An 11720-nucleotide genomic window follows, 5' to 3' on the forward strand; every position below is an offset into this window, starting at 1 on the left:
AAGTGACCTGTGAGCCTTAACAATTAGAAAAAATAAGTATTTACTAAAGTTGGTACTGACAGGTGCAGCTCATCTTGGGAATGCCTGAGTATCCTGAGGGAAGTCTGCACAAGGAGAGCTGCCTAGCTGCTGGGAAATGACAGCATCCACACAGACATCAGTGTGCTGCAGAAAGTCTCTGGGTAATGCTTCCTACTCGCTTTCCATAATATATAAATGTCGCTTCTGTTCTGTGCTGCAGGATGATGAGAGCCTTGCCCTAATTGCTGCTGCTTTTCCTGGCTCAGGTGGAGGCTCTGGTCACAGGGTTCATGAGGAGTATGAAAACAGATTTTTACATGAGTCAAGTCCTTACAGGCAGGTTTCAGTGCATGGAAATCTCACCTGTCTAATGGAAATTAGAGGTGTGCTAAATAGGTAAAAATCACAGCATTATGTATGTATATTTCCCAAAGATTAAGGCAGTTCTGGAGTTAGATCCTGTGCTCCACTGACCACTGAAGCACTGAGTTATTGCTTTCTCTCTCTTGTAATATCATCCACAGCCTTCTTACCCATGCCTGTTTCTCCTGCTCTTCCATTTTTGCCCATTGGAGTCCCATCTTTAAAATCCACCTTCCTAGAGAAGACTGTCTGGCAGATATGGTCAGAGGACTCAGTCCACCCTTCCCTCAGACTCTTTTCTTCCTGTTAAGTACCTGCCACAGAAATATTCTTCTGAGGTGCGCTCTGTGTGAGGCTCCTGCAGCCTGCAACCCAGTCAGGAAAGCAGGACGTGCAGCAGCCAGGTGACATGTGCACAGTTCCTCTTGTTCCCAAGGCTGGGGTGTTGGTGATGTCATCTCTATTGCTCTGAACTGCTTTGCCTTGCTGAGGCTACAAGCTGCTCTTTTGTCCAGAGACCTCAAAAGCCAAGTGGGAAGCAAAAATGTGTTTCCAAAGATAGGAACATGGCATCACTGGAGGGCATTCCATGCCACATCCCAGCCACAGCCAACAGCAATCCAGGGTCAGTGGAGGGGCAGCCCAGTGGGGTCCCTCAGCTCTGTTCTGCTCCCTGGGCTTTGTCTGCATGGAGGTTTTCTATAGATAAAACTGGTTGATAAGAGTGCAGATTTTCCTCATAAATTACTCATATTGTGTCCTGTCTGCACTGCAAATATTATTGTGTTACAGACTCTTTCTGTTTTTCTTCAGAAACAGTTATGGGTGTAATTTTTCAGTATTCTACCAATGGAAATAGATCTGTGTCCATGTACACCTGCATAGGAGGGCAGAAGCATTACCATTTTAACTGGACTATAATAAATAAAGCAATACAATATTTGGTCTGTACAAAAGATGACATAAAATAAAAGCAGCCAGGTAGCGTTTACTCAATTTACTAAAACTGTAAAGAGTGAAATTTATAAGTTGAGGAGAACCCTTTCTGATTCCAGCTTTCAGTGAAAGCGCTGCATCGAGGCACTGTATCCTGAGCACAGAGGTCTCGAGCACTGTGGCAAAGAACACAGCGAAATGTTCGAAGTGGAACACTTAAAAAAAGCCCAACCAAAAATAGATACCAGTAATGCAGCAGAGAAAGGGTAGGGTGAAGACAGCTTCATTTTACAAATGTCTTTGTTGAAACAGTAACTGGATACAGAAATCCAAGTCACAGTGGGATTCCAAGAGTGCACATCTGCCTCCCAGCCCTCGTGTTTCCCAGAGCAGCAGCATTTAGCTGAGATCTTTAGAAAGGGCTTATATGGTTCTGCCTGTGAAGGCAGATTTTAAGGTTCACTTTTAGGTGCCCTGAAGGAAATGAATGTCTGTTTGCTGATATTGAGCAGACTATGCTCCAGTGTGAACCTATTTCCACACCTTATTGTTCTAAAAGAGAAATACTAAATTACCTTTTACCATATAACTTTAGTAAGACCGGCTCTAAAAAGAACCGGAGTCCAGCTCTGGCTCCAGTGAGACAGCCAGGTGGGGCCACTACCTGTGGTAGCAGCTACTCACCAAAAGAGTTGCAAGAATAGGGAATCTTCAGCAGAAATTCATGGATCGACATACTTAATGTGTCTCACAGAGGCCCAGGCAAAACCTACCCCTCAGCTGGTGTTACATGGGAATCTGATACTTCAGTAACCTGCCTCTGGGAAAACATTAATGCTGCTGTCCTGGGCTCTCCAGAATTTCTTCACTGTAAATCCCCACAAAGTCTAATTCTTTCATACCGTGTAACCCTATGTTATCATGCCAAGGTTGCCCTTAAGTACAAGTTTGCTTTTAAAAAAATTAGTCAAAAAGGAAGACTTTCCCCCAAAAGTTATATGTGGATGTCTATGTCAAATAAATTGCAGCAGGCAAACATTTCCATGTGAGGTTTTGCACAGGTTCGGTTCTCACATGAAGACTCACCACAACTGTATTTGCTTTCTTTCTGTTCTGTCTTTTCCATCTTTATGTAATGGTCAGAGGACTGTATGGAAGGAACCCAGAGAACTTTCCCATCCCTGTTCATTGACTCCATACCCATGTGTACCCTCCCTCATGGAGCCTCACATTCCTCAGGGCTTCTCTGTAGCATCTCCTATCCACAAACACAGGCCACTTCCAGCTTTGCACAGATTTTCCAGTCTTGGGATCCCTTGCTTTTGCATTATGCTATGCTATTTGCATTATGTTATGCTGCTCTCCAGATCATAGAGGTCAACTCCATTTACTTGGAGAGGCACAGCAAGTCTTAGCAAAGGCAAAGGCTGGAGCTCTGTGGCACTTCTTGGCAAGAAACTCTTTGCATAAAGCCCATTAGGGCAGCAGCAGCTGAGCTTCTCCCTTAACAACTTGCAGAAGAAGATTAGAAGCTTGAAATAAGTTGTACTTGTGGTTAGGTTTTTTTTTAAAAAAAACCAAACATATTTTGAGAGTAAAGTTCAGTGCCTGCACTCACACACACCCCCATACACACACACACACACACACACACACACACACACACACACACACACATACGTGCACACACACTACTGAATCATTTAAAATAGGAACAGAAAAAACCCAAATGAATATAGAGGTCAAAGAGATCCTAGAGAAGGGATAAATACCTTTCTGTTCTGTTTGATTTGAATTCAAGGAAGAGCAGATAATACCCAGATTCAGAAAAATTAATGCTGTTTTCTAATGCTGTGTTAAAGGTCTAAAACCAATTCTGGGAGTATTTAAATGTGCAAAGGGGAGCAAATTCCTCATGTTTTCTTTTCAAGCAGGTAGGATTCTTACTTGTGCTTATGCATGTTTGTTACAGTAGTAAAATTCTAGGAAAAGCTTGGAGGGCTGACGGATTATTAGACAAGGATGATTCTGGAGCAGCACTGGCACAACACATTTTATCACACATTTGTGCCTATCCCCAGGTTAACAGAAATATGTGTAAGTGTGAAACATGGGATGCAGGTGTATCCTGCATTCAGAGGTATTTTCTCTTTAATGAGATAATTTTTTTTATCTTGTAACATGCTTTCCCATTATATGGATATGGGAGGTGATAGGTAAAAATCTGGTGGTTCCTAGGCAGAATTTTTGGATATAAGGACAGTCAACTCATTTGCGCGGGCCAGAACCCAGGCACACTCTATATCTGTTTTGGGGAAGTGTTATGTTTCTTAAATTCCATGTGTCAGTGGTGAGATTTCTTCCTTCTCTAATGATTTAATATTACAGGTAAGTGTTTTCAGAGCTGGGATTTTCTGCAAGTTATCTGTGTAGTCCTGTGTGTGTGAATGGAGACATCACCACAATAAGACCCTGGAAGGCATTTGAAACAAAGGACTTGTGTAAATGATGGCATAAACCAGTACATTCCATTAGAACAACAAAAAAAACTGAACCCAGAGTATGACATGCTCTGGTGGAGTGGCAAAGGCTCTGGAGAAGTTAAGTGCTTCCATGCTTAGATGGTCAAAGGCCATGTCCAGGGAATATGTAATAACAGCAACAAGCAGTTTGGGATAATAAACATGTCCCGCTGTCCAGACACTTCACACACACAGGGTAGCAAAAGGGTTAAAAATAGTTGTTCTCAGCAGTGTTTGGCCTGGCTGAGGATTAGAGCTTATTTTAGCTGTTCTTCCTAAACATAGCAAAGGTCACGAGGGACCAGGCTTTGCTGCTGAGTCTTATTGGCCTTGTTCCTTGTAGGGGTTTTGCAGGAGGACAGGATTGTCTCACTTACAAGGATAATAGATGACAAGCCCGGTGCTGATTAACCTCATTTTAATTGATAATTAATTTTAAACCCTATTTACTTTCCCTGGAACAGCTGAGACTTCAAGGGAATCACAACAGAGGTGAACAAGAACTGAAATCTTCCCCAAGGAAATGATACAGGCAGGAAGGAGAAAAGACAAAGCTAGATGTGTATTCAGATTGTCAGTTTGGATCTTCATTAAATATATTGCTTCTGCAAATGGAGACCTTTCACCTTGTGCTTGCTATTGCACTTCTGCAAAGGCATCCCAGTCTTGTAGTACAGACCTGTGCACTCCAAAATCTGGGTCCTGCTTGCCAGTTAGCCTTCTTTTTGCTTTATTAGAACTCCTTTTGTCTCATTTCTGAGGCTGCTGGCCATGTGGGAACATGATTTCCTATTATACTTGAAGTATATGTGATGATCCATAGTTTTTCAGTAGTGAAAGCTTGAGAATGTGTGTAAAAGGTCATTTTTATTCACAACCCAACTGTTTACACATTCTGGACTTCATTCTGCAAATCAGAGCCTTTGGGGATTAACAGCTGTATTAAGTTTTCTAGCAGCACATTCCTGCAGAAACATTCTTTATCATAGTTAAAATCTGAAAGCCACAATGTCTGCAGTCTGCCCTTCACAGCACCGCCTGGAGAGGGCTCACAAATCATTCTACAAATATTAAGGAGTTAATTCCTTAAACACCTTTGAGATGCGTGTCATTCTTATGGCATAGGCTGATAAAATGGAAGTCAGTAATTGATTCAGGGACACATGACATCTATGGCAGAAGCAGTAACTCCTCCTGGCACTCAGAACTGCTCTGAACTTATTTCCAGGACAACATTCCAACATGAGCCGCATTCTGAACTTTTTATGCTGATATTTTATATCAACATGCACTTCATCGCTCTGTAGCGGTTATGGCATTGCAGAATCTCTTCTCAGGGGAATTACCAACACCATTTACCTGGTTATGTTTGTAGCCTATTCAGTACCTTCATTCTCCATCGTAGAGCTCTTTAAAATAATGCAGATAATTGAGTCTGAATTTACATAATCTCACTTGATAGGTATAATCAAGGTCTATTCTCACAGTAGCATTCTGAGGTATTCACACACCCTGAATATGAAATGCCACCTGTGACATTTCCCATGCCTTTACTGAGCAGAGCAGCCCCCTGCTGAGCAGAGTACTTCTCATTCAGGTGACATGAAAACACATCACTCTTTTGAGTGCTGACCTGAGTTCCCAGAGTGATTGGAGTCTTAGACTGGACAGTTCTAGACGGCGTGTTTGAGCCCAAACTTCATGAGTCCTTTGCATCTGTCACACCACATAAAATGGGGATATTTTCCTGCTGTCAGCTCTTACAGTAAAGCTTAATGTTTGTTGGTAGAGGACACTGGGATACATGCACAGAAGGAATGTGGAAATTCTATTAATGAGGGCAATTTAGTTTTAATAGCTGCTATGTGAGCACTGGATCTGCTCAGGCAGAGACAAGTTATTAAAGGTGATAGTACAATGATGATTAGACCAAGCCCCTGGCTACAATCTTTCCTGCATTTAAAGTCATTTCAAGCATCAAGATCTCACTGTTACAACTGGCAGCACAGGTGGTTTACCTGCTTGCTTCCACACGTGTTGGATTTCCCCAAGCTACACCTTCCATGGGGGTTTTCATAACCTTTTCTCTCCTTCCTTTGCCCCCACCCCTTTGCACTGGAAGGAGAAAGATATTTCCCCTTTGTTTTCTTCCTAAAGGCTGCAATGTATTTTTAGCTGCTCAGGATGTCTCCAAATAACGCAGTGACTCTGAACTTGCATTGTCAGCCTTCCCTGTAAAGCCCCTCCTGGGAGGTTTATGGCTCACTCTCCACAGCTTTGCTGATGCAGCGTGTAATGTTTATACCTGCAATCAAGCATTGGCTGAGCTGCAGCCCAGTGCTGGCAGCTCTTTCTTTCTCCCTCTGCCCCCCCTCTTCCCTTGCAACTCCCCTTTGGTGATACTGGACTGATAAAGTGCATACAATGGTGATTGCCTGTATAAAAGTAAAAAAAAAAAAAAAAGGCATTTCTCAATAGACAGAAAAATTTGTATGTGCTCTGCCCAGTGTGGATGAGATGGACTTGGGGGTCTATATTGCTTTTTCTAGATGATTTATAACACCTTCCTCCCGTGCACTGCTGTTTTCCAAGCCATTTAATGGATTTTGAGATTTAACAGATAATAGGTTCATCTACAGTTTAGAAACTGTTTTTCTTTTAAAAAGAACACAAAGGTTAGTTTATTTTTTTGGGGGGGAGGTACTTAACAGATCTTTTCCCCAAAGTACCTCATGGCCTGTGATTGCTTCAGAAGGGCTCATCAGAATTTTTACCAACCCACAAAACTACTTTGTACTCAAGAGGCAAGAAGAAACCTTTGAAACAGGGGCCTCATCTAGATGGGAAAGTGAGGCTGATTCAACTGGAGCAGGATTCTAAAATAACTTACTTAAGCATTCACAATGCAGACAACTTTATTTCAGTGTAAGAGGGTCTTACTCATGCTTAGCTTTGGTTTACTGTGTATTCCCAATCCATGTTAGCTAAACCAAAACAAACATATCTTACAGGCTTGTGCCAGCATTTGACTAAATGGGTTTGAAGTCAATCTTTACTTGAATCAATGCAGCTGTGGTTGAAAATAAGGCCAAATGCATTCAGTTAATCATGAAGACAGTGCCAAAAAAAACATAAAAAAGGCACATTTTTCCTTATTAATGTATCTGCAAGTTCTCTATTACAGGCACGAGATGCAAGTGGAGTTGAGTCTTGAATGCCATAGAATTAAGGATGTCACTGTCATGTGCATTTTTATTTACATTAAGTCTCCCTGAAGTGAAGAGCGCTTTATATGTCATAATTTGACTATGTTTAGTCTCAGAAAACTGTAGCTACCATGCAGCTGTACATTTGGGAGTCTCCCTCCCTTTTTCTTTCTGAGATATAGTGTAGTATCTAAAAATCAGGTTGTGCTAGCAGGTGTATCTTGTGATGTTTGAGTATAGCTTTTCACTTGAAAATGTACTTCAAGATTATGTGAATCTCTTTCAAGGTCTCAAGAAGCTCTTCTGACCACCCTGTGATCCTGCCCAGATCCCTTCTGGAAGTGTCTCACTTGGTGTAACTCCCACCTATCAATGAAGTTCACTGTGTAGTTAAAAGCTGCTCCAAACTGAGCTAATTTTGTTCATTTATCCTTGAAGATCCTTCCTTAATTAAAATGGGCCCGAGGGAAGTATGACTATCTTAATTTATCTTTTACCAGAGAAAATGTTTGAAGGCCATGATTTCATGCAGATCCAGACTTACTTATATTAACAGATGATACTTTTGGTTACCCAACTCTTTTTTAAGCCGATATCTGGGACTCTTGCTGCTTCATTGAATTTACAAAGTAGCAGCAGAGGTACTGAATTGAAGAGGCATCACTGAAAACACTGCAAAGGGAAAAAGTAGTTCAGTGTATCTTTGTAATAGAACTCAATCAGGATTCTGGTTTTATGCTTCCAAGTCAATATACCTGCTGTTTCTAGAGCTTAAATCAACACAAAGGAGGGTTTTGACCCTTACCCATTCATAGCAGTTTGTGACTTATCTCTGACTTGGACTTCCACAGTACAGCCAGCCTCCAGCTTCTTAGGTTTCCATTTAGTATTTGTTGCAATAGCTCAACTGGAATATGAATCTCATCTATGAATTCTTTTGTTCCTTGGCTTTAAATACTGTTATTCAGCTTTTCCCAGCTAGGATGGGTGGTTAAAAGGTTGCTGCCTCACAAGTGTGGCAAATGTCTGCTACATGCCTATTTTATTTTACATTTTACCCCCCTTGAAAGTGGAACTACCAACAGTCATGTGAGACTTGGCCACCAAACCCCATCATACACTTGGGATCCAAGTAGGGCTCAGAATAATCTTTACTCAAGAGAGAAAATATTATTATGTGGTTTCTTCAATTAGAGTCTAGTATTGCGCTCTTTCCTAGTAGTGCTGGAGCAATTGTTCTTCGCTGAAGTTGCTTTGCAGCATGGTGTTGTTCATCAGTGGCTGTATTTTAAATATGAGAAAGACAAACATATGGTTTTAGTTCAGAAATACTTGTTAAAACCTTTCTTCTAATCTAAGGTTAAATAGAGAGTTCAGCATATGTATGTCTTAGAACGAGCTTTAGCAGCTGTGAAAATGAAATAACTGTTTCTCTAACAGACTTTTGGAGCAAAATTAGCTTTCTAAAGCACATAAATAAGCTGGTAGGTTGCTTTCTTACTGATCAGACTCAGAATAATGAATTAGTAAGTTATACTTCTGTGTTTGAACAGCAAGACCTTGAAGAAGAAAGAATTTTATTTCCCCAAAATGTTACTTTCAGGTAAGAGAGAGCTGTCATAAGGCAACTTCTCTTTTGTTCACATTTTCAGACAATTACTGTATGTTTTTTTTCCATTTGTCCCTATTCCATCTCTCAGTAATATGGCCTATTTATCTTGACACATATTTTAATTACAGTAAGATTTGTGCCTAATGCTGTGTAACTTCCTCAGAATTGACAAATGTAGAGAGAAGCTTGAAGGTGAATCACATTGCAGGTCATCACTTTGAATTTGCCATTGGGGAATGAAGGGAATGTGCTGTCTAGGTAAAGCCTCTCTCAAATAGTCTGTGGCTACGTCAGGAAGTTTTGAAAACCTTTCCAAGCAGCGACTGCACAGCCAGGGAAGTTTTGTTGTGAGGAGCCAGGGTATGGGCAAAATGTCAAAGGTGTGGCTTGCTCTGCCCTCCTTGCCTTCAAGCACTGAAGCTTCATTATGTGACTCAGGAGCTACGTGTGTTGCTGTTCACATCAAAGCTGCTCACAAAAACCACACAGCACTGACTCCAGCTCCCAGTTGCTGGCAAACTCGCTGTCAGTTTGTGTACAAGACTATTCTAAAGTGAACTTTTTTTTTTTTTTTTTGTGTTACGAAGTGCTCTACAAGAATTCAGAAATTTTGGTCTAAAACAACAAGAAGAGAAGATGCTGTCAAAGAGGGATCCTTTGAAACTCTGGCTTTGTAGAAGTAATGGTAGAAGCTGTAGGAACCTAAATCAAGTTAAATCCCATCCATGTGTCTGACAGAACATACTTTGAGGCGCTGCATGGGAGAGTGTCTCACCAGCAGCAGCTCAATTCTTTCTTCCACCAGCCTTCAGTCAGTTTACTCAGCAGAACCTGGGCTCTCAAGGAATTTTACACACTTATCTTCTGTGTATGGGTGCAAAAAGTAAAATGTTGGCAAATAGTGAGATAAGTTGTTACCATCCTGCCCGTATTTTTAAACAACATGGACATGGTCAGTGCCTAGACTCAGTTCCTTCCCAGTATTTGTCTGTAAGAAAATAGAGAGTGAAAAAACAAACCCGTTTTACAACACAGGTGCTGGTGGCACAATACCACGTGGTGATCTGGATTTCATGGATTCCATCTGTGCAGACTCGCTACCTTAAAGTGGAGGAAGAAATCCTTCAACTCTTGGCAACAATCACAAGGCTGATTGATCTCTGGCAAGTTGCAGCCTCAGCAGAGACTGGCCACATCTCCACAAATCTCCTACTTCTTTGATTTCTTCTTAAAAAAAAATATTCAAAAGTATGTGTATTTCTGGAGGGCTATTCAAGAAGCCATCAGGGAATCAAGTTAAATAATGTTTTTATTGTGTTTTCTTCTGTAGTTTTATGAGTGTTTATGTGTGGGCTTGGCTAAGAGATGTGAGGTCAGATAATACACTCAAAGTACTGTAAATGCAAAGCTTTGTGCTGAAAACCATGAGTGAGTCCAGATTTTTCTCACTATTTTTACAGACAATTTACTCACAATCCCACCTGCAGTGTTTTGAGAACTAAGTAGGTGAAGACATTGTTCTTAACAGAACCTGAAAAAACAAAATGCTTATCTCAAATTTTGCATTTTAGACCCTGCCCTAACACACAGCGCATAAGACTGCAAAACCATATCATAGGTGGCACATTTTGGATTTTGGTTCCCAAGACACTTTGACACAGTAAGGACAAAGCCCATTAATCCAAATATAGCACAGTGTTACAACAAAACAGAGCTGAGCTGTAATCCTGAAGATTAGAGTTTCAGGAGAAAGATTTAATGTCACCTCAGGGTGGTTGCTTTTTTTTCTTGATTCTGTTTTGTTTTCAGGCAAACTTCAAAGTGCCTCATTAGATGCCTTCAGAAGTCATGAAGATGAAATGAATAAGAAGCGATTCAGGCAAATTGTTGACTCTGGAGAAGGGTTTTAAAAAACAACAACACAAAAGCAAAACCCCTAGGGATAGCTGTAATTGCATATCTGAAGAGTATTTCAGCGCTGGTCTGCCAGCTCCACTTAGCTCAGGCACCTTTTCTTCATCCTGAGAAGGGCTGATCTTTTTGTCCTGGCTTCTCAAACATCAGACTAAATTTTCCTTGACTGTCTAAATTTCCCTTGACTGTGTCATAGCGATTGAGCCTCACAGACTTCCTGTGGGGAATTCTTTATGCTACAGAGTAGATTTGCTGAGGAGAGAGATATTCAATATCTGTATTTTAAAGTGTGTAGCAATCCAGACAATTTGATAGCTGTGGAGGAAAGAGGATGCTGGGGTTTTTTTTAACATTTATATTTATTATTTTAACAATGCTGGGATAGGGTGAGAAGAAGAAATGGAACAGGAAAGAGATTCTCAGTGATGGATGGTTTCCATATTGTGAGGGGGTAAATCCTCAGGTCACGCTGTGCAGTGAGCACTGTCCTTTAGAGCCCGAGCTTTGGTGTATCAGGCTCAGCCCAGCCAGCCCTCCTTGGCACACCCATTCCTTTGTAACCCGGGGCTCCCGCAGCGAGGCTCCGCTGCATGACCCTGCTGCTTGGGGCAAGTGCGGACAGATGCTCGCTGAGTCAGCGGGGAAGGTCTGTGTGCCCTGCCAGCTGCCGGCTTCGGAGCACGGAGCAGGGCAGGGTTCCCAAGGCAGGCTCTGTGCGCTGTTTGCAGCGCCCGAGTGCTGCTCCAGGGAGCATCGGGGTGATGCTGAGCTCACTCGAGTGGGGATGGGAGCACCAAGGGTTGGGTGGGATGTGTTTCATGGCTCTTATTGGCGTTTCCTGTCTTGTTGGAACTCCCAAGGAGTGAACAGGGTGTGTTGGACCTCAGAGGGCAGATGAGTTCCTTTCCTAGTCTGGCACTCACCTGTGCTTCTCCTTCCTGACCACCCTATTACTGTGGTGAGACACCGCCCCCCCCCCCCCCCCCCCTTTCTTTTACATCTGCTGCCTTTGAGTCTTTGAAACATAACAAGCACAAGAAAAGTAGGGATGCTGAGAAAGCTGTTGTAATTGTGGGGGTTTTCCTTTCTTCCCCCTTGGTGCAGTGCCTTTGTCATATATACGAGGGCCATGTGAAACTTTGGCTG

The sequence above is a fragment of the Poecile atricapillus genome, chromosome 16 (assembly GCF_030490865.1).
Source record: "Poecile atricapillus isolate bPoeAtr1 chromosome 16, bPoeAtr1.hap1, whole genome shotgun sequence".
Lineage (NCBI taxonomy): Eukaryota > Metazoa > Chordata > Aves > Passeriformes > Paridae > Poecile > Poecile atricapillus.